Below are 27,899 nucleotides of genomic sequence, written 5' to 3' on the forward strand. Positions count from 1 at the left end.
CTTCGGGTCTGACTGGCGAGGTGATGGTACAGTAGTGCGCTGAGCTCCCGACAAAAACTTAAATAAATATAGCCCAAAAAACTGGAATTTTAATTTGGTTTGGTTTAAAGCTAATGTAAATACAGAGGGCTAACAAGAATGTCCAAAACAGGGAAGAAGAGTCTTGTACGAGGTAAAAAACACGACGAGGAAGAGGATCTCCAACCTGCGCGAGGTAAAAGCAACATGGAGGACAAAGCACAGCCAGAGAACGACTTAGAGACAACATGTGAGGCCAACCTGAGCTTAATCTTAAAAGAGCTTCGAGAATTTAGAAAAGATTTGCGGCAGCAATTAAAAGGCATAAGAGACGATATTAATAAAATCTACAAGAGAGTAGACGAAGCTGAGGAGCGAATTAACACTGCAGAGACAAGAATCCAGGAGGACGTCTTGACGGAGCTGGTGAAGCTTCAGGTACAAATGGTTGCAAAACTGACTGACCTGGAGGGCCGCTCGCAGTGAGACAACGTGAGGATACACCGGGTAAAAGAAGGAGCTGAAGAAAGCTCGGAATCCATGATAGTCTTCGTGAGTGAGTTGTTAATGAAGGGGTTAGAGCTTCCCGCGTCCACCGTGCTGAGCATTGAGAGAGCGCACCGGGCACTCGCAGTGAACCCCCCGAATGAAGCCCCGCCAAGATCAATAGTGATCACGTTTGCAAGCTACAGATTAAAAGAAGAAATCCATAAAACAGCCTGGCAGAAAAGAGGCTTCGAGTTTCAAGGAAGAAGAGTGAACCTGGACCATGACTGCTGAGAAAGCAAAAAACACGCTTAAAGAGAGAGGCATCAGGTTTCAGACTCCGTTCCTGGCCAGAATGAGGGTGTTTTACACGGACGGCACGGTGACCTACAACTCGGTCGAGGAGGCAACAGCGAACATGGCAGAGAGAGGGATACCGGTGACGGTTCTGAAAAGTCCAAACTCCCTGTTGAACCAGATCCACCAACTGACCTGGCGTGGAAAGCGGGTGGACCGGAGAAACGCAGGACCAGCCCGCAACTTCAGGGAGGAGAAGTCTGATAAGTTGCTAGCTACAGATCATTACGTGATCATTATTAGGTTGTATTCTATTTTGTAGTACATCAAAATGTCAAACTTTGTGAAGTGAGACAGATGTAAGTACAAGACTCGCCCTCTATTAAGACATTTAATATATTAGGAGAGACAAATAAAGGGCAAATGCGAGTTAACTTTATGGTCGGGACAGTCACAAGGCCACAAGAGAGGTCGCCAATTGTTGGTTCTGTTGTTTTGTTTACTGCCTATTAGTTAATGTTTTTGTTCTTACTAATGTTCTTTGTAGATTTGGGGTGTCAGATAAGATTTATGTACAGGCGTTCTGGGATTTAAAAACACAACTTAAAGTATCATTCAAAGATTCAAAGAGTTTATTGTCATGTGCACAGTAAGAAACAAGTTTCCTCGTACAATGAAATTCTTTCTTTGCCCCTCGCCAAGTATGTCGCATAAAGATAAAAATAGAAAATATACAATAAAGAAAGAATAAACTAAATATAAATATTAAATTTGTGTTAAATTTACATCCATGATGGAAATATATACATGAAAACAGTAATGGGGTATGGATATTATTTACAAGTAAGTACATGTTATCTACAGCAGTGGAATATGAAAAAAGTGCAAAAGGTTCAGTAGTGCAATTATAAAATTTTGCAAAAGTAAAGTGAGCATGTGCCTCTGAGAAATGTCCTTGACATGTAAACATGTAGAGGGTAAGGTGCATGGTTATTTCTGAGGTAGGTTCAAGAGTCTGTTAGCAGTGGGGAAGAAGGAGTTCTTTAAGCCTGGTGGTTTTGCATTTCACACTTCTGTACCTCCGGCCTGAAGGCAGAAGTGTGAACAGTCCATGCTGGGGGTGGGTAGAGTCTTTGAGGATGGAGGCAGCTCTCCTGAGGACTCTCTGGTGGTAGATGCTCTGCAAAGAGGGCAGTGGAGTTCTGATGATCTTCTCCGCAGTCTTTACCACTCTCTGCAGGCATGTACGGTCCGTCTCAGTAGTGTTGCTGTACCACACAGTGATAAAGTTGGTCAAGAGGCTCTCAATGACACAACTGTAGAAGTTGCAGAGTTTCTTGGCAGACATCCCGAACTTCCTCAGCCTCCTCAGGAAGTACAGCCGCTTTTGAGCATGTCAATCAAAGTAATTACTTATAATGTAAATGTTTTGGGAATCCAATTAACAGGGGTAAGGTTTTGGCACAATTAAATAGGGAAGGAGTGGAAGTAGCTCTCTTGCAAGAGACTCACTTATCCATTTTAGAACACGAAAAGCTTGAGAGATGGAGATACAATCTGTATTCGTCCTCCAGCAGACTACACTGTAACCAATTGCTGTATTTTTTACAGTAAAACCCTACAGTAAATAACTGTTTAACGATTTTCCATTGTAAAACTGTAGAAAGCAATGCATCATGGGATGCCCTACAAATACAACTGCCACCTGTGTATTTAACCATAACCTACTGGGGGCAAACAGGCAGTTCGGTTTTCCCCTGGAAAGAAGAAGTTTCCTCAGGATTTACTGCTGTTCTTGAGATCACCCACCTGAGGAAAACTCCAAGAACACCTGCATTTGTGAGTAAAAATTAACCTTTGTTTTAGGAATCTTTTTAGATTAGACTAGATTCACGTGGTGCTACGTGAGGCTTATTAGCAAGCCAAATCTGGTTTATTTAGAGAGTTTGCTAGCTGTTGCTAGCTAGGTGTTGTTAGAGTAGCGTTTGTTAGCTTTGTTGGTTCTGTTCATTGGTTATTGGTTAGATGGAACATATTGAAGTTATTTGGAGTGTTGTATTGGACTGTGTGTTTTATTAAACCTAAGTTTGATCGGTTGATAAAACATCTAACTACTTAGTTTAACTCTTTATTTGGTTTAAAGGTGTGCCATGCAGCTAGGTTATCTAGGTTAGCTAGCTAGCCAACTAGCTAACTACAGTCAAGCTAGTTAGCAGCAAGTTACTGTGGTGTATGTCAGCTACATGTAGCTAGCTAGCGAGCTAACTGCTGTCTAATGGAATAACTACCAACCTAGCTAGCTAGCTAGCACTAATTAATTAACTGTGGTGTATATCAGCTAAATGTAGCTAACGTTACCTCGCTAGCTAGCGAGCTAACTACAGTTTATTTAGCTGACATACACTAGAGTTACTTAGTGTTAGCTGGCTAGCTAGGTTTGTAGTAATTCTATAAGACAGTGGGTAGCTCGGCAACTAGCTAGGTAGCTATATTTAGCTAATATTTTCTACCAGTGTTACTTGGTGATAGCTAGCTAGCTAATTTCTTCCATTAGACTGTAGTTTGCTTGTTAACTAGGAAGGTTGGCTACATTTAGTTGACATTTTCTCCCAGAGATAGTAAGTGCTAGCTAGCTTGGTTAGTAGTTATTCCATTTGACTGTAGTATGTCCTGCAGTTAGCTAGGTAGATGGCTAACTAACCAGACTAGCCAGCTGCTATCACCCTGAACCATTGTTTCCATGTTGTGGGTAATCTTGATGCTATACACTAAGAAAGCAACTAAACAAAAACTTGTTTTGATTGGGTGAGGTTTGAAAGTTGGACTTTGGGTCAATATGTATATTTGCAAGCTATGTAACACAGAGTGCAGTACTCCCCAGTACTTATCCAGCACATGAAGTTGCATAGAAATGCACCAAACCAAACATTTAGTTGTGGTGTTCCAGATTGTTTACGTTCATTCAGAAAATTCACTGCTTTTAAGTCTCATTTGTATAGGGATCACAGAGAGTACCAGAGATCCAGCGCACAATCCCAGTTTCATTAAACAGATTCAAAATTAATGTGTCATATGGAAGGTTGTCAGTTTGAGTGTAGCTATTTGAAAGGTTTAATCTCTCACTTGAAGGACCATATAAAGCAGGGCAGAAAAATCAATTGTCCTTTTAGAAGGTGTGAGAAAACATTTAGTGTAAAATCATCATTTGCCTCTCACTTGTCTAGAGCACACAAAAACAGCTCAGTTGGACATCTACATGAAACCGTTTTGGTAAATGTACATGAAACAGTGAGACCTTCTCAGAGTCTTGACACAACTTTAAATGCTAATGAGCCAGAAGTCTGTGAATCAGATGAGGTCGCAGGTGTGCTTAATGTTTTAATTTTAATAATTTAACACTATTTTATTTGAAGCTTCAAGGAAAGCTGTTGTTACCTGCATCAGCAATTCAGACAATTATTGAAAAAATTATTTTTCAATTTATTATTTAATTCAATTTATTATTTAAATACATGACAGTCTCATGTGTTTGCAAAGCTGACTGAAAAACTGGCAGTTATTGGACTTGATGACACTAAAATTAAGACTTTAATTCAGGAATTTAGAAAAGATGATCTTATAGCTTGCAATAGACTTTTACGAACAGATCAGCACTGGAAAACAGTGTTTGAAAACAGCCTTAGCTATGTTGAACCTGTGCCATTATATTTGGGCTTCAATGAATCAGGAAAAGAGTGTTTTGCCCAATGTATCCCTTTAAAGGAAACCATTACTGCCCTTTTTGAGTCTGAGTCAGTCAGGAAACAGTATGAGAAAGTACATTCTTGTGTATCAAACCCAGAGGTTTTGCAAGACATTTGGGATGGACAGGTTGTGTTGCAAAACAAACTGTTTCAAACAGAAGCATTATCTTTAGCCTTGATACTCTACCAAGACTCATTTGAGGTTGTAAATCCATTAGGTTCAGGGAAAAAAAAACACAAGGTACTTGCAGTTTATTTGACTCTGGGTGATATCCAGCCATATTACAGATCAAATATTGATCATATGCAACTAGTGCTTTTGTGCAGAGAACAAGATTTCAAATATTTTGGACAAGTAGTTTTTAGTCGGTTGATGGCTGATCTAAAAGAGCTTGAAGATAGTGGGATTGTCTTGAAGGATGGGCGTATTTTGAGAGGTGGCTTGTGTGCCATAGCTGGTGATAATTTAGGCTCTCACAGTGTTGGAGGCTTTGTAGAAAATTTCAGTAGGAGTGCAAATTTTTGTAGATTCTGCAGTATTGACAGAAAAATGTTTCAGACAAACCCATTGTCAACTGATACTACAAGGACCATCCAGTCCTATCAACACAATCTACAGGATATACAAATTAATGACAAGGACAGTTCAAATGGCATCAAATTTGATTCAGTTTTCAACCAGCTTAGGTATTTTCATGTGTGTCAACCTGGTTTACATCCTTGCCTGGATCATCTCTTTGAGGGTGTGGAATCATTTGACCTAGCAATTTATATTAATCATTTGGTTACTCTGGAAAAGCTTACACTTACTTACACAGAGTTAAACAGATGCATCAGTCAGTTTAAATATCTTGGTGCAGATGCTAATGACAAACCTCCTGAAATCTGTCCTGCCAGTAAGAAGTTGTCTTGACATGCTGTGCAGAACTGGTGTCTCTTGAGAGTGCTACCTCTCTTAGTTGGGGATCGAATAGAAAATCCAGAAGAAAGTCACGTATGGCAGTTGATTTTGCTTTTGCACCAGATTGTGGGTTACATATGTGCACCTACTATAACATCAGATCAAGTGGCAAATCTGAACATTCTCATTGATGATTATATTGATTTAAGAGCTCACACCTTTCCAGAGCATCCCCTAAAGCCAAAGCACCACTATCTGTGTCATTATCCTGAACTTATTGATAAGTTTGGACCTATTGTTAAGTTTTAAAAACTTATGTGCTACCCTCGCAGAAATTCATCAACTCCTTCAGGCATATTTGGGTGCTGGCAGTATATTTCCTCCTGAGGTACAGTTTGACAAAGGAACTGAATTTTATTCCTGTGACTACAATGACAAAATCCAAAAGGCAGCTTCCTCATTTGATTTTGACTCTAGCAATACAATTGCTATTAATGACATAACAGTGAAAGGTACTAAGTACAAAAGGGAAATGTTTGTAGTCACTGGAAGGAATGAGGATGGATTGCTGTTGGGAGAAATAAAGTTGATCTTGATATGTGATTCTAAAGTTTTTGTTGTAGAGAGACGGCATGCAGTTCAGTTGGTTAATTTGGGTGTCTATGCTTTGGAAGTAAACACAGACACCACTGACTTAATGTGCCTAAATCAAGAATACCTTCTTGATTATTACCCATTGCCAGAATACAAGGTATTTGATTTATCAATTATAATTCTCCATCACTCATTCCCTTCTTTCACAGAAGATGTAAGTGCAGCAATCCTAGCTGTACTTCCAAACCTGCAAGAGCAAACTCTGTCATCCCTCCTGGAGAAACTGGCAAGCACAGGAGTGGAATGCAAGTCAGATTTGAGGTTGGTCAAAGAGGAGGATCTGCAGGAATACCTCAGACCCATTCAGTGTCGCAAACTTCTACAAGCTTGGAGCATTGAAGGTAATGTACCACATTGTTTCAACATTTCTTGTCCAAAAGTAAATTAATTTATTTGTGACGGGTAATAAAGAAAATAAATGTATGTCTTTGGGTCAGAATATTATGAACACCTTCTTGTTTATACATTTATTGTCTATTAGATCAGCTCTACTGATCATATACAGTTAGAAGCATTTGAACAGTGACACAATCTTTGTAATTTGGGCTTTGCATGTCACCACACTTTATTTTAAAATTAAACAACAGATGCAGCTAAATTGTAGACCTTATATTTCAGGGGCTCAAATGTAATTGGACAAATTAACTTTACCATAAATCAAAATGTTAAATTGTAATACTTTGTTTAGATTCATTTGCAGTGCCATGGATATCACACCAGGTTTTACTCTTTGAGATGCTTTACCAGGCCTTTACTGCAGCGGTCATCAGTTGTTGCTGGTTTGTGAGCGTTTTTATCTTTTACTTTTGTCTTAAGCGAAAGAAATGCTGCTCAATCAGGTTTTGATCTGGTGATTGACTTAGCCACTACAGAATATTCCACTTATTTTCCTTAAAACCTTCTGGGTTGCAGTTTGTTTTCCTATCTGTACTGTGAAGCTCCATACAATCAACCTTGAATCTACCAATCAAATAATAATAATAGCTGCTCTGTGGTGGTCTATCCTGTGGGATCCTGGATATTTAGAAACAGGATGAAAGGAGGATAATAAAGTATGCAGAGAAACAGAAGGACTACAGTCTGTAAATATAGAACTACTGATACGATGGACAGTGAGTGTATAAACAAGAAGGTGGTCATAGTAGTCTAGATGGAAACAGGGGTCCACGAGCACATAGTGGATTTTTTTTCGTCACCTGTTTTTCCTAAACTTTGAAGTGTCTATTTTAAGATTCTGACAGGTAACAGGATGAAATAATGTCCCATGACATTTATTTGTAAACCTTTGATGCATCTATTCCAATTCTGAACCTGAAAAAAATGATGAAGAAATTGGCATAGCTCCTTAAGTTAACAACCTACATAAACAATACTAATTCCTGCACACTAAATAAAAACATCCTGAGATTGTACTTAATCCTTAAAGTGTGTAATTTGAGATTCTGACAGGTGACAGGACAAAAAATGTCCTATGGGGCTTATTTTAAATTTTTTACTACATCTATCCCAGTGCCAAACCTGAAAAAGGATGAATAAATTGGCAAAGCTGCTTCAGTTAAAAACCTATACAGACAAATGAGCACACTTTTCCATACAATTGACACATGTTGACTTAATTCTGGGACAAAAAAAAAAAAATAGCAGAAAATGTTATGATTGCCTGTATGTTTTCACATTATATTCCCATTATAACCCTAGTCTATTTTTAGATCCTGACAGGTACCAGGATGAAAAATGTAATTAGCTGCAGAACTAATTGATGATAAAATTCAACAATGTACTAAAAATAAAGTATTAGTATAGTGGGGTATAATAATTTTAATCCTCATTATCACCATTGAAGAGATCATCAAAGTCTCTTTTAAATCTCAGTCCCTTCCTCCAGATCATCTGTCCCCTCTTCAATCAATTCTGTCTCTTCTGCTCTTGCAAAAATGTCAACAAGAGAAGGAGGGAAGATGGGGCAAACTGACCAGACCGGCTCCAACACCCCCTCTTCCATTGTCTTCTCCCAACTCATGCACTGATCGTAAGGGTTTGGCCTTTCAGGTTTTGGCTGATCTGTCCTTTCTTAGGAGCCAACCCTGTAGTTTACTCTGTCTACTTTAAAACTTGCATCCAGGGCTCTGTTAACACCCATCATCTTTTGCAGCATCTTGGTTCTCACAGCATCAATGGAGGTCAGTTGACCATGGACATACCTAACATTATCTCCTGTTGGAGCTCATTGCTGTCCTGCCACAATGTACAAAGCTGCAGCTTCTTCAAGAGAGCTACTTTTCCCTTGCCCTTGAGAGCACTGGTGCAGCACAGTATCCCAGAAGAGTGCTTCAGTATTTAGATCCAAGAGGTTCAGCTAGCTCAGAGACATTCACTACATTGACACTGCTGACATGGTAAAGGAGGTTCAGTAATATGTTGGTGTTCGGGGTCCTCATCACACTGGATGGAGGTACAGGACAACACGGGTGTCTGTCTCCTCCTGGTTTGACTGCATGGCGTGGATCTCTGAAACCTGAACCCTTAACAAAATGTACAATTTTTAACACATACCTGTATATTGAACACACTACAATTCTAGCACTCCATTCAAATGTTTTTATAGCGTTTGATATGTGATGACAGCTACAGTTAAGCACCGATAACTATGGTCTGAGCCTTTTTCAACTTACTTGGACATTTGTTGAAGTTAGGCAATAGGATCTCATATACCCATACCACTACCAGATTTAAAAGAGACTTTGATGATCTCTTCAATGGTGATAATGAGGATTAAAATTATTATACCCCACTATACTAATACTTTATTTTTAGTACATTGTTGAATTTTATCATCAATTAGTTCTGCAGCTAATTACATTTTTCATCCTGGTACCTGTCAGGATCTAAAAATAGACTAGGGTTATAATGGGAATATAATGTGAAAACATACAGGCAATCATAACATTTTTCTGCTATTTTTTTTTTTTTTTGTCCCAGAATTAAGTCAACATGTGTCAATTGTATGGAAAAGTGTGCTCATTTGTCTGTATAGGTTTTTAACTGAAGCAGCTATGCCAATTTCTTCATCCTTTTTCAGGTTTGGCAGTGGGATAGATGTAGTAAAAAAAATAAAAATAAGGCCCACAGGACATGTTTTGTCCTGTCACCTGTCATCTCAAATTACACACTTTAAAGATTAAGTAAAATCTCAGGATGTTTTTATTTAGTGTGCAGGAATTAGTATAATGTGAAAACATAGTCACATTGTCACGGATGACCCAGGCAGGGAGACGAGGAGGCGGACACAAGTGCAGGTAGGGTGAAAATAAATAATAATTTAATAAATAAATAACAAGAAAACAAGTAACATGAAACAAATACACAAATAACCAATAACCAAAACAAATAAGGGGTTAACGATAACAAAACAGGGAGACTAAAAGTAGCTCTCTTGAAGAAGCTGCAGCTTTGTACATTGTGGCAGGACAGCAATGAGCTCCAGCAGGAGATAATGTTAGGTATGTCCATGGTCAACTGACCTCCATTGATGCTGTGAGAACCAAGATGCTGCAAAAGATGATGGGTGTTAACAGAGCCCTGGATGCAAGTTTTAAAGTAGACAGAGTAAACTACAGTAACTGAAACAAGTAACTGAAACAAGACTAAAATAACTAAACAGAACAAGGATAACCAAATAATAAAATAAACCAAATACTAACAAACAAGGAACTAAAACAAGACAGGATTAACTAAACTCGTCAAGGGAGAAAAGAAGCAAAATAAACAAGGAGCTAGAAGTAAAACGAGATAAACACTGAACTAGGAAACGGGATATGAAAACACAGAGAAACGCTGAGAGACAAACGACATGGGAAGGTGCAAAGACCGACGGAGGACAAGGTGGCAGAGGAGGGCTATTTATAGTAACATAAAACACACTAGAATTGGAAACACCTGGAGAAGGGGCGGAGCTACAAATGAGAAACATGGTGGAAATCTACTGACAGGAGACACAGAGAGGCACAGGTCACGTGGGGAAGACACACAGAGACATGAGACAGGGCTAAGACACACATTAACATTTTCTGGGTTTTTTTTTATATATTTTTGTCCCAGATAAGAGTCAAAATGTGTCAATTTTTAAAATAACCATTCTATTGAATTCCTTGGCCCAGAATTGTATGGAAAAGTGTGCTCATTTATCTGTAAAGTTTGTGAACTCAAGGAGCTATGCCAATTTCTTAGTATTTTTTTTTTCCGGTTCAGATTTGGCATAGATGCATTAAAGGGTTAAAAATAAATGTCATGGGACATTTATTTCTTCCTGTTACCTGTCAGAATCTTAAAATAGACACTTCAAAGTTTAGGAAAAACAGGTGGCGAAAAAAAATTCACTATGTGCTTGTGGACCCCTGTTTCCATCTAGACTATAGTATTCTCCCTGGAGAGTATTAAATAGAATGTCACTATTGTGGCTTATATCCAGGCACAACCTAACTTTTTGGTAACAAGCTTCACACCTCTGAAAGTACTAAAAAGTATATCAGGATAAATAGAAATAGAAACTATAACTGGAAAACTCATTCTACAGTATATTGATTCTGGCCGACTTTCTGCACCTAAATAAATATGAGTAGCAAAAAAGAGTATCTCTCAAAGCATGGTAAATACTAATTGTTAGTTCGGTCCCCCAATTGTTCTTTTGAAACTCTTTATCTAATGTAACAATTCTGCATTTCTTTATTGTTTTCAGAAGAATTAAGTTCTGTTCTTCGTTCAGATGTCAAAAGTCCAACACCTGCAGACGTATCAAGAAGTTTAAGGAATAGCCAACCCACCATCAATACACCAAGTACATCCAGCCCAACTGACAGATGCAGAGTAATAGATCTTAGTACTTGGCTCGACAAGTTTAAGGTCCCATGGAGCAAGATGCCCCAAGGAATAAAACTCTCGATAAATGCACAACAGCGGCCTACTCCTCGAGACCGTCAGGAGATGATAAGAGTCATTGTAGACGAAATAAGACTTATTTCGTCTACAATGACTCTTATCATCTCCTGACGGTCTCGAGGAGTAGGCCGCTGTTGTGCCACTTCCAATTCTGGTGCCATCTTTTAGAAATGATGGCACCAGAATTGGAAGTGGGTTTGCCTCACTGCTGAACCAGCTAAAAACGCGAGTTGAACACCTCAAGCGTAACAGTGTAATAGGAAGGCGCAGAAGGATGAAAGGACACTCCAGTTCACCAGCTACAAACCGAGCAAAAGGGCCATCGGACCAATATGGGTGCATCAGATGGCAACCTGATTGTCCTCAAGGGGAAATTGAGTCAATTCTGAAAGAGAAGCAGGAGGAAATGAAAGAGCTTTATGCTCGTGAGGGTCCAGCAGCAGCAGAGAGAGGGCACCTTACTCAGCTCATGGAGAGGACCTATTACTTGCAATGAAAAACCATCAATGCAAGTCCAGCCCCATCTATTGTGGAGCTCAAAACTGGCTGGCCATTTCTTTTTACACAAAAAGAAATTTATAATCACTTTAAGCTGTTAACTGACATCTCTATCCTTGAAAAAATTACTGATGCAATTGAGCACAGAGGGAAGATGATCATTAACTTTTTTCGCCAAAAACCAACAAATGAAGTCCAGCAAATTCTGTCAAGGTTCGATTCCAATAGAGCTACCATACTGGCACCCTGTGTTGTCCTCCTGCTGATGGCACACTTCAAAGAACACTCTGAAGCACTGATTTTACAAGTTGTAAATCATGTAATCATGTCAGTAAATTTAATCTGCATTTAAATAATTACTCTTATTATTTGACTTCTGCTTTCAGTTTCCAAAACTTGTTGGGTTATTTGTTAGAGTGAATCTTAAATTATGTCTTTTATATTAGTCTATTGTATATATGTTTGTGTTTTAGGCCACAGCCACACCAGCAGATGTGGAGGAATCAGTTTTACCAGACTCTCCAAGATTGATTGTTAGTTTACTATTGTATTATTAAACTTGGGTTGGTCAGATACATTTATATTAATGAATAAATGTTTAACTATTTAAGGTGAGACACTGACCTCAGCAAATTGGATGATGAGTATAGAAGGTCAGGTGGTCTTGTCTTCACATCCCAACTTTGCTGCAGGCTTGGCAGCTTTGTTTGCCTCATTCTACAACTTTAATTTGGAATACCAAAAAGAGGCCTCATGCACTCTAGAATTTATCCAAAGGTAAATGAGTGTTCTTCAAAAATAGTACCACATTATTTATTTGGTTACTTAAAAGTCCTACACTTTCGCTTTGGGTGTGATTTTGTTTAGGTGTGTTTGTTTTTTGTTCCCCCCCCCCCCCCCCCATTTTCTTTCCGTATAAGTCATCCCTTTAATTTGGTAAATGGTATACTTGGGTACATTTTTCTTTCTTTTTTTTTAATGTTAGTTTAAAAAAGTTGAGCCGTATATTTGTTTAAATATGTTAAAATGATTAAAGCTGTGTTTGGATTTCTAACATGATTGAATGTACATCAGTATCACACAGTAATCATGAGCCAACTTCAACACACACAAAAAAATTCAATAAGACCTCGCAGCCAAAACATATTGGTCATGAGTCAGTCATTTGCATGTACTAAATATGAAGTCATTTCTGTATTTTAATTTCCTTTAGAAATGTGCAAAAAAAAGGTCAAATGCCTCACATTCTTGTGTATGATGGAATAAAATGTTAATTTTAGGACTTTTTAAAATACTTGTCATTTTAAAATACATAGCCCAACAAAAACAAATATTTGTTTATATCCCACTAAACACATAAATTAACTAATATAATATTGTAGCATTTTAAAAGGATAGCACCTAAATAAACTCATTATTAGTGACAAAACTGTTGCAATTGAGATTAGAAATGTATATAGAGGGAATTCATTTGAAAATAGAACATTACAGATTACAACTGCCCTATAGACGCTGTCTTAATGTTCTAATACAGCTCTTTTTCTGACTGTGCAGATGTTTTGTGGGAATCAACCCAACCACTGGCTCTAAGACATCTACTGAGCAGGTCCTGAGCAAAAGAAGTGCAAAGGTAGTGGAGAAGAAAAAACACTCCATGAATGTCAAAGTTTGCAGCCTTCTAAGAAAATTAATAGACTTCGACTGGCTTTGCATGTCGGTGTAAGTGTTGTGACCCATCTGTACATCCTTCATGTTCCAACAGTGTTCAGCATACTACTGCATAATGTGAAAATGTTTATTTATTTTCATGATTATTACAAAAAGACAAAATGTCAAATTTATGTTTAACATTTTTTGTAGTTTTGGTATGTACTAGTAGATATGTTTCCCTATTGACTGCGTGGACTTTAAGTTGGTTGTAAATCTAATAGCATACAGTACTTGTCACAAGTTGATACACCTTTTCATGTATTTATTTATTTTTATTTATTTATTTTTCTTACATTGTAATACTGAAGTCATTCAGACCATGAATGAACACTTATGTTTAGTACATTATTTATTTTAATTGTTAAACAAAGCAAAATATGTATCTCTTATCTGGGGTGCTGTGAATTTTGTTTTTTGAGGCTGGTAACTCTTGCAACAACCTAAAGAATCTAAAATCTAAAACATATGGTTTATTTAACACTTTTTATTTTTATTGTGTTTGTTGCAGTTTATTTTTTCTTTTTTTTTATACCAAAATACTGTGTATTTCCTCTTTGGTTATGTTGTTAATGTAAATTAGCAGCCTGTTTCTAGGGAGATTATTCTTATTGTTTCTGTGAAGTGATTCTTCAACAGATTTAGTGTGATCCCAGATTAGGATATATAGATGTAACCTGAGTTGTTTTGAAGCAGTACATAGACTATTTTATATATGAGAAAACAAATGTATTTTGGAAAATATATATCATTTGACAACGTTCTAATACAGAATATTTTGAAATTTGAATGAAACTGAAAGTGGTGCATATTGTGACAGACTTTATTTTTATAAAAAATACTTGATGGGAACAAATGTTGTATGTTTTGTCTTTTGGAATACTATTTGTACTTTTAAATTTCTCCTAACTATATGGAAAAAAGCTGTTTTTTATAAAGATTTTACAGTACTTTATTGGCAGGGGAAAGACAGGGGAAAAAATTATTACAGCTAGTTATTGTAAAGAATAATTGCAGTATTTATATGCATTCATACCAATACCTACTGGAAAAAGTGGTGATGTACTTTAAGTTATTTTGCAGTAATTTACTGTTAAAAAAAAGTAGTATGTTGTAATTTTCTCCTACAGTGAACTGCTGTAAATTTACAATCTTTTATTGGCAACTTTTATTGTTTATTACAGCTGGTCATTGTAAGATGGATTACAGTGTTATAATGTATTTATTTATGACAATACTTACTGTAAAGAGGCGGTAATGTGCTGTAATTCTACTGTAATTCTAGGTTGTCCAATTAGTCCCTTATTATTTGCTTTATTTATTGAAGTTTTAAGTCAGAGTATTACTCAAGACAATAATATTACAGGTATAAAAATGTTTGGTCAAGAACATAAAATCTCATTATTTGCAGATGACATCATAATTTACTTGTCAAATCCAGAAAGTTCAATCTTAAACCTGTTATCTTCTATAGATGATTTTGGCACAATTTCAGGATATAAACTGAACATTTAAAAAAAAAAAACAAGTACTAAGCTTTAAATATATGCCCAGTCAAATGGTGGGTTCTAAAATTCAACTGAACTGGAGTCTTGACCATATGAAGTATTTAGGAGTAAACATCTCAAAAGATTTAACAAAATTAAATTCCCTAAACTTTGATAATTTATCAGAAATTAAAAGAAGACATAAAAAGATGAAAGCTAATTCCAGTTTTAAGTTCTGAGTCTCGAATTGAGTCTTATTAAAATTAATATCCTGACTAGGCTATCATATCTGTTTTAAACTCTCCCAGTTGAAATAAGTGATAAATAATTTAATGAATGGGATACATTTATATCACGGTATATTTGGCAAGGGAAAAAAACAAGAATAAAATTTCAAACTCTAAAGTTGGCAAAAGATAAAGGAGGAGTAGCACTCCCATGCCTTAAAGACTATTTCATATCTTCACAATTGAGATATGTATTTTATTGGTGAAAACCTGACTACCGAGCAAGATGGAAAGAAATTGAGGAAAAAATAGCCAGGAAAATTCCAATTCAGGCAAGAGATGGGCAACAATCTGATTAATGTAAATTTGAAAATATGGTAAAACGTGATCATTAAAGAGGGCTGGCTTGAAGAGATAAGGATTCTGAGATGGTGCTGTCACAATTTGGACTTTCCCCCAAACCGGCTGGATATAACCTACAAGGGTTGGGCCAAACAAGGCCCAACTTCATACTGCACTTTTTTTAATCAAGACAAACTGAATAGCTTCCACTATGGAGTTAAATCAGTGTCACCAGAACCTGAATAAAAAAAACATGATTCTTGAAAATAAACAGTGTGAAATCTGATGTTCTTGAATTTTTTACCTTCAAATATTTACATATTTAAAATTCAGATATAAAAATGTAAATATTTGAAGGTAAAAAATTCAAGAACATCAGATTTCACACTGTTTATTTTCAAGAATCATGTTTTTTTTTATTCAGGTTCTGGTGACACTGATTTAACTCCATATTCCAGAGGTTAAAAAGTCAATATGGGTTAAACAATAGTGAATTTTATAGGTTTCTCTAGGTATGTCACTATATAAACAGTGTTCAAAATGGTGCAGTCCACCTGACCATGCCCTCCCTGCGTGGGCCTCCTCATGCACCCAGTATGACTGACCAATCAGGTGCTCCCAGGATTCCATAGGCGCGCATGGAGTGCACGTGAACAGCAGCAGAACATACCGTTTCCAGTCTCCCCTCAGACAGTTTCAAGGCACCCCAAATCAGAAGGAAAACTTTCCACCAATCAGACGCCTTAATTACCTGTCACTCACGAACTCTTTCTGAGCCAGACCCGCCCCTACATCAGTGTCGGAGCGTATGCAGGGGACAACGGAGATCCGCTGGACTAGAAAATAAACACTTTAGTTCTCTTAATTACCGTGCGTCCATTTGAGTGTGAGTGTTTCTTATGGTATCTTATAGTTGTTTATATAGTTATTTAGTTGTGTCATTCATCTTTGCTTGTAGATAGTAAGGATAGTTGTCATGTTGTTGATATGTTTCAGTAATTACCTTGTGATCTAAGTAGATTACCTCTTGTAAGTGTATTTATAACTGCTGATATACATATCACAACTCAATCACAACAAGTCAGTGCATTTAGTGTGTTTAGTAAATGTTTAATGTAAGAACTGCAGGTTTTACAGACTAGATGTCTTGCTTGTTTTCAGCATCCAACTGCACAGCCGCTCATTTAACTTAAAGGGCCAGTGCACTACTATTATCAGTATTTATATCAGATGTTGTTCAGGGCTGAGACAGTATTACTGTGTTATGCATGCATGTATAGTTATCATTATATGTATATATTTTATATATTGTCTTCATTTAATTGTTATCTTTATGTATGTGTTTTAATTTACAATTATAGAAACCACAGCTAATTTCACGGCCAATTTCACGGCTAATTTCAAGGCTAAGCTCATAGCTAAGATCACGGCTGGATGTGTGGCATGTGTGTGTTTGCTTCAATAAACCTTTATTTGGAATTGATGTCTGAGTTCTGATTGGACTTCCTGTGGCGTTTGCTGTTTACATCGTATCAGCACTAAATCCATAACCAACATATTCATCACTTCACTGGTTCTACAAACCTTAATTTCAAACAGCAATATGAAAGAAGGGCAAAAAGCATTTAAAAATGACCTACTACAAATAACATAAAAACATAAAAAAAGATTGCCTTGTTTAAATCACATTATGTGATTTAAAATAAAGGAAAAACAAAGAAATGAATGAATGAATTACAAAGTTGTAAAGGCTACAACAAAGCATACAAATCAAAAAGAATCATATGCCTAGGCCACACATACATATAGATATAACTGATTTTCTGCTATAGCGCCCCCAAGAGGCCAATCAATGCAATATTTTAATGGATGATAGAAGGCCCTCATGTACATGTAGGGTATGAGTTTCGTTTAGATTGGTGATTGGTTAGCCTGTCAAAAGTTTGCTGGAATCTGATTTTGTGCGACCACAAAAATTTACATATCGAATTTTCCTTCAGTATGCCATTAGGACATAGGCCCAAGATGATAATTGCCAATCCAGAGCTTGATAGCTTGTATAGTTCCTGAGAAACAGATTTTTAGCATTGTCGGATGTCTACACAGATTGACAGGCTACCTCAGAATCATGTTAGGATCAAAGGTGTAAAGTGACATTAGTGTTGGTTTAGGCATTCAAAAGTTACAGCTGTTAGAGTAAATTTGGGTGTGCCACAGTTAGACTAATTTGCATATGGCGGCCATATTGTTTACAAATTTCAAGATTTTTTCGATAATTACTGAGGTTCACACTCTTCTGAGTTGTTTGACACCAAATATGTCAGGATTGGTCAATGACCCTAGGACAAGTTCTCAAAAGTAGGTTTTGCATATTATGCTAAATAGTAAAAAATGTTGGCGGGGTTTCTTCTGCCCAATCACTTCTATGGCAGAAAAAGAATAAATAAACTATAAATACAGCTGCAAGCAGCGATCAGTGGTGACCAAGCAAGACAATAACCCAACAGGGCATATCATACTATTTTGAAATAAACTCTTCACTGACATTATTGCGAATATAATGAAAACTCTAAAACTCACCAAACATACCTGGCAGGATTCAAACCCAGATCGTCAGGTTGCAAGTCCAATAGCTAACCCAGCTAAGAGGGAAAGAAAAAACGAGGAAGAGGGAAAAGGGGGGAAAAGGAAAAAGAGGGAAAATGATTGACATTAGGACAAAATCTTAGCTTTTATTATGCAAAATAATTGCTGTTTTTGGGGTATTTTATTGTTTTGACCTGCAGGAGGCTCCAGAAAGTGGTCAAAGGTGCCCTCTCCTCTCTCCTGACACATATTTACACCTCTTGCTGCCTGTGCCTGTATTTGTATGTTGCTGTAAGTTGCACACTCCTGCCAGGATTTGCACCTGGAATCTCCCACCCAAAGGATGGATGTGTTACTATTACACCACAAGAGTTGTGTTTTTTTTTTTTTTTTTTTCAGATAGTTGCAACAGCAACGTTTTTATTTTTGGAAATAGCAACAATATGTTTTTTATTTTCAACAGCAAATTTTCCTGTTTTTTTTCCTTTGCAAATTTTCTAATAGGAAATAAAGCAGGACCAGCCCTGGGAGGATTCTGAGGGTGGTGGGTGGGTGGAGGACCAGCCCTGGGAGGATGCTGAGGGTGGTGGCATATTCGTGTCTCCTCAATACCCCCCCCCCCCCCCCAAAACACACGCCCCGGATCTCTCTCCGTCTACCCATTACAATCCACACATTTACATATAACAAAAGGAGACATATAAAATATTACAAATAAATAAATAAAGATAAATAAAAAATATAGAAAAATAGACAATGAACTCAATTACTCTGCACTTTTTCTTTAACTACACTGTAAGCCATATCCCAGGCCTGAAGTGTTTTAAGGCTGGCTGCATGCATGTGAGCAACAGATCTTTCCATGAGAACAATATCGAGAAAGGAGTTAGCCCACTTTCGCCACTCTAAAGAGTGTGGTGGTTGCCATCTTAAAGCCAAAATTTTCTTGGCGGCAGTGAGACCAGCCCATAGAATACGCTTCTGCTGCAAAGACAGGTCTAGAGAGGAATCATCATTAAGTAAAAGTAATTCTGGTGAATGTGGAATTCTGCTTTCAAGAATGTCACTTAAAGTTGAAGATACCTGTTTCCAAAAAATGTTGACCTCAGGGCAGTCCCAGAATAAAATGTATAAATGACCCCAAAGCGTTAAGTGAACATAGTTTACAATTAGGTGATGTTATAATCTTCATAAGGTAGCTTTTCCTAGGAGTTAAATACATCCTATGAACAAATTCTAATGTGACTGATGGTCAGGGTTTTTGGATGTATTACATAAATTGTCCCATACTGTAGTCCAACAAATCTCATCAGTTTCGACTGCTAAATCTCTTTGCCATGTGGCTTCTACTGGGAGGGGTCTCTGAGGATCAGAAATAAATCTATAAATTTTTGATACCATACCCCTTTTTGGTCCAGTAATCGTCAATAGTTTATGGAGAGGATGAGTGGGCAGGTCTGTACCCCATGGAACACCGTATGCTCGCATGGCTGACCTTAACTGTAAATATAAAAAAAAGGATGATCCAGGTAGACTATAGTCAGCTTGTAAATCACTGAAGGCCCGTAGACCTTTATCATTGTAGATATCTTGCAAGACATTAACTCCTAGATTTTTCCACTGCGGGTGCGTAAAAGGTACATTGCCCGTTAGGAGACAGAAATTGTTGAATATTGGTGAATGTTTGTGCCATTTACAATCCACATGTAAATATTTGATTACAGTATGGTAAGTTGTGAGTAGACTTGATATAACTGGTCCAAATTGTGATTTCATTTTCTTCACAGGAATATTAGAAAATATTAAATCTTCTAGTCTGTGAGGTGACGAAAGGTTTTCCTCAATCTGCTTTCAAGAGACAGATGAATTAGAGTTGAACCATACAGAAAGAGGCCGTAGCACAAAGGACCAGAAGTACATCTTAAAGTTAGGCAGGGCCAGCCCACCCTGTGCCTTGTCTCGCTGGAGTGTAGTGAGCTTTAAGCAAGGTCTTTTTTTCTTCCAAATAAATTTAGAGAGTAGTGAGTGAAGTTTCACCCAATACCCTTTTGGAGGTGTAAGGGGTATCATGGAAGAATAAAACTCGAGGGAGTATGTCCATCTTAATTATTGATACACGAGAATGTAATGAGTTTGGAAGGGTATTCCACCGTTCAAGATCTTTCTCAACTTGACTGTATATATTCTGAAAGTTATTTTTTACAATAGAAGTGACAGAGGGGAAAATCTCAACACCAAGATATTTAAAACTTTTGACTAATGGTATACGAGGGGGTAAAATTGCTTGTGTTGCGCTTGAATTTAAATGCATCAGTGATGACTTTGTCCAGTTGATTTTGTATCCTGATATTGTGCTGAACCAATCAAAGGTAGAAAGCAGATGTGGTAATGAAGAATTAGCGTTACCCACATATAAAAGTATATCATCTGCATATAGTGATATTCGATGTTCTGTATTGCAAAAAGTGATGGGAGAAACAAAAGAATGCTGTCTAATTTTTTGAGCTAGTGGTTCGAGAGAGAGTGCAAACAGTAAGGGTGACAGGGGACAGCCCTGACGAGTGCCCCTGGAAACAGAAAATTGTGAAGAAAGAATATTGCCTGAACACACCATGGCTGAGGGGTTTGCGTATAAGATTTTAATAATTCGAATAAACTGCATGCCTAACCCGAATTTGTCCAAAGCACTCCAGAGATCCCATTCAAGTCTGTCAAATGCTTTTTCAGCATCAAGTGACAAGACTGAGCAGGGAAGTTCAATATTATTTGCCTCATGAATTATGTGCAGCAAACGACGCACATTATCAGATGCTAGGCGAGTTTTAATAAAACCAGTCTGGTCACTATGTACCAATTTCAGCAAATGCGCCTCCAATCTGGATGCCAGCACTTTGGCGTATGCTTTAACATCTCCATTCAAGAGGGAGAGAGGTCTATAATTACCACATTGGGTCAGGTCTTTATTTGGTTTGGGTAGTACTGTAACTATGGCCATATTAACACTTGCATTAAATGAATCTTTATCTATAGCTGTGTTAATCATATCTAATAGTGGTTGTCCTAACTCCTCTAAGAAGGAAAGGTACAGCTCAGGTGGAATACCATCCCAACCTGGGGATTTGCCTGCCTTCATATTAACAAGAGCAGCCTTTAACTCGTCTAAAGAAATGGAAGCACCAAGTGATTCTGCCTCATTGTCTGATAGAGTAGATAGATGAAGCCCTTCGAAGAAGGATGAACAAGAGCTTGTATCAAGCTCCACCTCTGATTTATAAAGAGCAGAGTAAAAGTTTTTAAATTCAGTATTTATATCCTGAGGATTAGTCAAAATATGTGAAGGTGTTTTAATAGCCGTGATAATGGAATATTTCTCCTGATTTTTTAGTCTCAGTGATAGTAAATGGCTTGGTCTGGCCCCATAAAAATAGTATGTTCTTCTGGTCCTATGCATCAAAAATTCTGCTCTATGTCGCAACAATGAATTAAGTTCAGATCTAACCACAGCTATTTTCCCTTGCAAAGTCCCAGCCTCAAGCTGGGTGAGCATTTGCTCCAGTTCGATTATCCTGTTAATTTTGCATCTATTAAGATGGGAGGCAAATGCAATTGAGGAATCCCTAATACAGCCCTTAATGGCATCCCAGAGGAATCTAGAGTCACTCACAGAGCCTGTGTTAAGATTTATAAAATTTTTCAATTTATCTTTAAAGAATATACAAAATTCTTCATTTTTTAGAAGTGAAGTATTGAAGCGCCAGCGTGGTGCTCTCATAGGCACCCCCATCAATATAATATGTGCAGAGATAATGCTGTGATCTGATAAGGAGCAAGGTCTAATTACCACATTGTGTAGTTTAGAAAAAGATGTGGGGGAAGCAAGTATATAATCTATCCTGGAATAACTCTGGTGTCTTGCTGAATAAAAAGTATACTGTTTGACTGTAGGATTAAGTACCCAGAATAGATCTACTAAGCTCAAGGCATGAAGAAATTTTTGGAAGTCTTTGGATGCACGTATCTGAGTAGACGTAGCGTGTTGGATGGATTTATCTAATGCCAAAAAAAGACATGGCTCGCTCCTCCACGCGTCGCTTTGAGTCTCGCAGGGTAGAGAAGAAAAGTGCGATAGCCTCGCTTCTGCAGAGTGTCCATCAGGTCGGAGAAAGTCAGCCTCCGCTTGAAGGTGTGTGGGCTGTAAACAGGAGTGAAACGTATGGCTTTCCCTTCCACTTCCACTGCGGTACTCCTGGCTGCTTTGAGAAGCTTGTCTCTGTCAGTAAAGCGGAGAAGTTTCAAAATGAGAACGTGGGGAACAGGTCTGCCGTTTGCATCTTCCTTGGGAGCACCCACGCGGTGCGCACGCATAATCTCAACCGGACCCAGCGCTGGAAACCACCGCTAGGTAGGCAAGCGCGTTTGCCGTTTCGGCGTTTTCTGGGACGCCTTGAACACGAACGTTATCTCTGCGCGACCTATCCTCCATATCCGCTATTTTCTCCTCCAGTCTGGCGTGCTGTGCTTCAAGCTTGCTTAACGATGCGGAGAGTTTACCATCCAGTTCAGCCATGCGGTTCTTGCTCTTTTCAATAAAGTCAACTGACTTTGAGACATCAGCTTGCATTGAAACCATCTCTCCAAGAAGTGAAGCAACCTGAGCGTCCAGCAGAGATTGAGTTTTGTTCATTAGCTGCGCCACCACATCCTCCACGAGAGCGGGAATGGCCTCCCTGATAGCATCAGCGACGGCTAGCTTAACTAGCTCAGCAAGTTCGTCGTTGTCAGGCATACGACTAGTTAGCTGTTTGCCGGTTGTTTTTCTGGAATTCGCTGCCATCACAATGTACTAAAAGCCTTACAGAGGCAGGAGAAACCGACTAAAAGGTCAAAAAGAAGGCTTAAGGTATGAAAAATTGTTAAATTCTGGGGGGAATATGCTGAGCTCTGATTGAAGCCGTCTACATCCCACGCAGCGGTCACGTGACCCCCTGGCAGAGGAATACTCCTGGGAGTGCTGCAGGGGTGCCTGAAGTAAAGAAGTCCAGCTCTGGTGGTGTGTTGGGGGTGCCAGGTCGGTAGCGGACAACCCCTCCATGACAAATAGTGTTGGTGTTCTGGCACTGTCTCACTGGCAGATTTTTGCCTCGCCCTCACGGTTCTCAGGCTCCTGGAACTCCAAAAGAATTATATTGGGCTGAACTGGCTGTCACGGTAGGTCATGAGCCTTCAGAAGGGATTCTTTAGCCACAGCAATCTGCTGTGGAAGCTGCACACCCTGAAGCAAAGAATCTCGTTCAGTCCTCTTTTTGTCGATCCTGCAGCCTGCAGAGACAGAAAACAAAAGGCACAAGAGAATTTTTTCTGTGTTTATTGTTTAAATTCAATACATTTAATCAATTTATGAAGACATTAAAGATGAACTCACCAGGAGGACACTGTGGTGTTGTTAATGTTCACCAGTACCAGGTCAGTTCTGTCCACAATCTCGCTGCAGTCCTCAAATAGCTGCTTGATGTGAGAATAAACCATGACGATTGATTGGGGTATGGCAAATGTTCTCTCTTTGCTGTCCTTCTGCCTATTTCCGGCTTCCCTGTATTCTTTGAACAGCTTGAGAGCAACACACTCTGAAATTCTTTTGTGGTCTGGTCTGTAAGCAGCCTGACCATGGACCATGAACAATCTGTAAATAGATAAGAGATCACATAGGGCTCATCATATACTGTATGCCTGACCACACATTAACATAAATATGCTAATATCAATGCTAAAGAATATAGATATATAAGATGCAGTTACCTCTCTGCTGCTTGCTGGCCTGGAGCAGAGCCACTGCGCTTGCATGATGCTCTCCAAGGTCCTGGTTGTTTTTTTGGTGGGGGTCTGGTCAAAGACATTAAGTTGTGAGTACAACCTCAAAATCTCTGCCACTTCAGCGTTGGAAAGTGCTGTTATGGTCCTGTTGAGCCCAACCAGATAACCTGCCAGGGCATCAACTGCCTCCCATCCGGGAATTCCTCTTGAGTCACACCTAGAGTCCTGTTACAAGCATTGGACCAACAAAAAACTATTTTAAACATCTGATACAAGAGCAAATATAAAGAAGCACACATTTCTAATGGTCAAACTTTATCTACTTTACCGGAGCTGAAGTGAAGGGCCCACTCTCCTCAAATGTGGACAGGCAGTGGCGTAGTAGGGGCATCACTCTCTGTTAAGGAAGTGACATCCATCTCCTCCAATGGGAAGTGGACAGGCTCCAATGGGGATTGGACAGGCCCAGCAGAGGCATCAATCTCCTCCAATGGGGTGTGGATGTGTCCAGCACAGGTATCAGCCTCCTCCAATGCGGAGTGAACATGTCTAGCAGAGGCCTCACTCTCCTCCAATGGGGGCCTGGCATCTGACTGGGGCCTGGGGCCACTGGTTCCAAATTCCTGAAGTAATTAATAAGAGTACATCCATCTTTTAAAGGTTTGTTTTTGTTAAAAATTAAGTGTTTTTTAGTTTTTAAATGTTTTCTTTACCATTTGGTTTAGTTGACATAATGTTACCTGCAATGTGAGATCAAGATCCTGTGGTATGGTCACATCATCATCATCATGGTCTTCATCCATGACCTCTGGCAGGACGTCACTAATACCGATCTGCTGGCTAAGAAGTTCTCCCCGATTGGAATGAGCCAGAAGATACTCCACAGCAATACACTCTCCTGCAATATGTATTCACTAAGTGAAAAATGATTCTTTACTTGCCTACAATGTCACAGTATCGGTCTGATCATCATCAACAGAAGACTTTTCTTACCTGTAGGTTTTCCCAAGGTCTTCCCAACACTTTGTGGCTGAGCGCATTAACATTTCACATCAGCCTGATCTTGTTTTTGAGGTTTCTGACATACAAAGTGCTTGTGCTGATCAGTTTAAATTCCACCTTGACAGTCCCTCGAGTATATACATCTGCGTGTGCAGCGCATTGCACCCCGATGAGACAAAAAACAGGAAGACAGATCACAACAAATCTCAATATTATGGCAACTTTAACATAGCACATTAAATAGTCAAATTCATACCAGAAATGTGTGAGAGGTTTTAACATACCTGGAATGAAAGCACACTGGTGCTTATGAAAACTTATGTGCCTCTTGAAAGGCCTGCTGGAGGTAACTGGAGCTATTGCCTAGCTTTCTTGGATGCAAAAGTGTGACACATCATCTGTCCAGTGCCAAATGTGTGGTTAACACAGCAGGGAATTTGTTGTGGTGAGAGGGGTCGAGTTGCTTTAAAATGTCAGTACTCCAAGGACAGACAGGTAGCTTGCACTGGCTGCACCTTGGATAATCTCCCCCTATTAAATAATAATTGGAGTCCACATCAATGACCTCCCTCACCTTAGAATAGATTCCAGAGTGGTGCATTTTGCAGTTGCACTGAATGCATTTCAAAGGGATGCCCCACATGTGCATTGGTGCCCACAAAAACATCCTCTGCCTAAAATAATTGTGTGGGTTTGGAGGTGCCACAGATCTGACTGGGCTTGGGGGGTGGTGCCAATTCTCCCTGACATCCTGTTTCAGCTGCCCATTTGCTTCATAAAGGATGTGGGCAATCCACTCCTGGTCACCTGGCTTGATGACCCGGAGGAACGGCTTTGACAAGAACCTGGCCCGGCTTACCTCTGGATAGTGCTGAGGGACTGGGAGCCGTGGTGCAGCTGGAGCAGGAGCAGAAGCAGAGGAAGTAGGAAGTGGCCTGCCACTCTGAGTTGCTGGTACCATCTCAGATGCTGTGGAAGGGGCAGGAACAGAAGCATCTCCACTTCCAAGTTGGATGTTTGGTGGCATCTCCTGGGCTTGAGGTGTGGAGGGTCTGAAGGGGTTGGTTTATCTCACATCATATATATGTTTAGGTATTCAATGACATTTAATTCAACATTCAATTCAATGACAATACTTTCATGATGGTAGCCACACCAGCAGGGGATCCTTTTCCCAAAGATGTCAAATACTCTGACAGTTTGGCCAAATGCAGGGGTCAGGGGACAATTCTTAATTCTTTCTATTACCGCCTTCCAATGTCTGGACCCAGGTCTCTGACCAGTAGAAAAAGTTTCCCCTGGGCAAGCAGGATCAAGACGCCAGCCCAGTATAATTTCTTCTTACCTTCCTTTGGCATCTCTGTAGGAGGAGAGGCAGTCATGCACAGACATCCAGGAAATTAAGCAGCAACAATATAACAGCTAATGATATATCATGACACTATAACCAGATTGAGGAACTATCATGGAGTGTTTTACAATATTTTTCTATTTTTTAAACAACACAACCTAGGCAGCCTACCTCAACACACCTTAGCAATCGTATTTAAAAGCACTGTTTAAATCTGTACAGAATGGCTATAAATAATTATGGGTATTAATATGTATACGTAGTAATACATGCTCAATTTAGACAAATAACCATATTACCAGCAACAAAAGAAACGTAACGTCAAACTTCACGAAACACATTCAAGGTAGCCTATGCCACAGCAGAAGTGTTTACAAACACCCCAGCTGGCACACAACTGACCTTAAACTTTGAAATGTGATTGAAATATGACTAAAGCAATGTCTGTTGTTGATGTAACGTAAAACAACGTTGAATCAACATTTAATGTTAAAAGGTTGTGCTAACGTTGAAATGTTAACGTTGAATCAACATTTATTGTTAAAAGGTTGTGCTAACGTTGAAATGTTAACGTTGAATCAATATTTAATGTTAAAAGGTTGTGCTAACGTTGAAATGTTAACGTTGAATCAACATTTATTGTTAAAAGGTTGTGCTAACGTTGAAATGTTAACGTTGAATCAACATTTAATGTTAAAAGGTTGTGCTAACGTTGAAATGTTAACGTTGAATCAACATTTAATGTTAAAAGGTTGTGCTAACGTTGAAATGTTAACGTTGAATCAACATGATGTCCTCGACCTTCTGCCTTTAGAATCAGCATTTTACATTTCATCACCAAATCATTTCTAAAAATGGTTGGATGAAGGAATGAAAAAGTCTTTTACTTTTACTTGTAGTAACTACTTTTTATTTTAACACCAGGTTCTTCACCATATCTGGGGTTATTTGTGTTCTATTTGTTTTACTGTTTTATTGTTTTTGAGATCAGATGTTAAATCAGATTAGTAGTGGTGAGTAACTTTCTTAATACTCAGATTTACTGCAGTAATGTAAGTTTATAGTTTACACTCTGTTAACCAGAGGATTTTCTAATTTTATTAAGCTATGGTTTATTAACAGTTGAAGGTATGACGTTGAAACAACGTTGCTATATATTATATTGTATATATTATATATTATATTGATTTAATGTTGATCCAGCGTTGAAATGCCTGCTGGGACACCACAGACTTTTTTCATAAGCTTTCACTTAGTGTTTAATTATATTTAGTAAGTTTTACTTGTAAGAATTACTTGTAATGACAAGAGAAATTTGCCACCGATAAATAGACGTAGCCTACCTGATAAACATTATCACCCATTTCACTATTTACACCATTTACATAATGTTATCTGATTGACTACTGTAACAAAACTGAAAAATCTCTTTTCTAGTTTTTTTATGGACACAGACACGACATGACACAACACAAAAAAACACAAAAAAGACACTTAAAGCATTCACTATAGAACATTAACAACACATTATTCAGTGTTATCCTTGTGATCATCTTATCAAACTTCACAAAACACATTCAACGTTCGCCACGGCAAAAATGTTTACAAATACACAAAATACACAATCTTACTTATAGATTTCATAAATTTTAAAAACTTCTACTAACTTCTTAAAGACAGGAGAAGCTGGTCAATAATGGTACCTGAGGATGAACTGTATTCCCTGTTTCTCCTGCACCTCGATGGGCAAAACACTCAATTTTGATTGGTTCCTTTGCCCCTGGGAGCAGCCACTGTTTCGAAGCATGTGATTGGCTCTTTTGCCCCCGCTGTTGTTAGGAGTAGTTAGGATTC

The 27,899-nt window shown here is 38.5% G+C and overlaps 1 pseudogene; it reads left to right on the forward strand.

Moving 5' to 3' along the window:
- The first annotated feature begins 787 nt into the window (after positions 1-787).
- LOC111196595 (uncharacterized) lies at positions 788-14,083 on the forward strand (annotated as a pseudogene).
- The last annotated feature ends 13,816 nt before the right edge of the window (positions 14,084-27,899 follow it).

Source organism: Astyanax mexicanus, chromosome 5 (assembly GCF_023375975.1).
Source record: "Astyanax mexicanus isolate ESR-SI-001 chromosome 5, AstMex3_surface, whole genome shotgun sequence".
Classification (NCBI taxonomy): Eukaryota; Metazoa; Chordata; class Actinopteri; order Characiformes; family Acestrorhamphidae; genus Astyanax; species Astyanax mexicanus.